The following is a 910-nucleotide window of genomic DNA, read 5'->3' on the forward strand; positions in this document are numbered from 1 at the left end:
TATCTATCTATCTATCTATCTATCTATCTATCTATCTATCTATCCATCTATCTATGCTAAGCTCAGCTAGCTACCACACACACAGACACACTCATCGCCCCCTCTCTTATCCTCTGCTCATGCAGTCCAGGGAGGTAAAATGGTTGATGGAACACAGCTTTCCACCTGAATTATATTTCATTATGTGAATATGTTGTGTATGTCTTGTCTGTGTGTGTGTGTGTATTTTATTCCAGCTGCTCCAACAGAGGAGAGGGAGGAAGGAGAGATAATGGTGGGATGGGTGGAGAAAGGGGAGGAGAGGCAGAGAGGCAAACTGTACTTAATTTGTTTAAGCCCAAGGGATTTTTGGATTACCTTTGGCAATTAATCCTGTTACATCGCTGTGCAGCGACAGAGGGTTGTCCACCGTGGGTGGGGCACATGTGTGTTTAAATGTCAGCCTGTGTGCAACAACTGACAAGCTGAACGCTCTACAGGGCACAGAAGTCCTTAACATCATATTATTGCATCTACCCAGGGCCACAGGCAGGGATTTGGCAGATGGTATTTTTTCTAGTTGCACTTTATACACCTTTTAAGCCTGAAGTAAATTGAAATTATGCCTTGTTAAAGAGTTAAACTGATAAGAACTCTTTTAACATGGGGTAATAAAACAAAGCAGCAATATTTTTTACAAATTCTAATTTCCATTTTGTTAAGATTGTCTTTTTATTGGCATTGTGTACTTATTAGGCATTAAGTACACAATGACAAAGACATTAACATACTACAGTAGAAAAAGTAGAGGTCTAAATATGAGTGATGGTTGAATTCCAATTAGCTACTTCAGTTTCCGGGTTCTAACATTGTGCTTGCTCATTCTCATACTGTCATGGCTGACACCTAAAGGAACACGCCACCGTTTGTT

At 40.2% G+C, this 910-nt stretch overlaps 1 protein-coding gene across 3 annotated transcripts in view; it reads left to right on the forward strand.

The window, feature by feature from the left end:
* The window catches only part of syt5a (synaptotagmin Va), a 19440-nt gene that overhangs the window by 2653 nt on the left and 15877 nt on the right, over positions 1-910 (forward strand). The window contains exon 2 of one of the 3 annotated variants that reach the window (XM_032536897.1): positions 521-546. The exons of the other annotated variants lie outside the window; for them this stretch is intronic. The gene's annotated coding sequence lies outside the window, so the exon portion shown is untranslated. The remainder of the gene's footprint in view (positions 1-520; positions 547-910) is intronic. 3 annotated transcript variants of the gene reach the window in all.

This window comes from Etheostoma spectabile, chromosome 15, assembly GCF_008692095.1.
Source record: "Etheostoma spectabile isolate EspeVRDwgs_2016 chromosome 15, UIUC_Espe_1.0, whole genome shotgun sequence".
Taxonomy (NCBI): domain Eukaryota; kingdom Metazoa; phylum Chordata; class Actinopteri; order Perciformes; family Percidae; genus Etheostoma; species Etheostoma spectabile.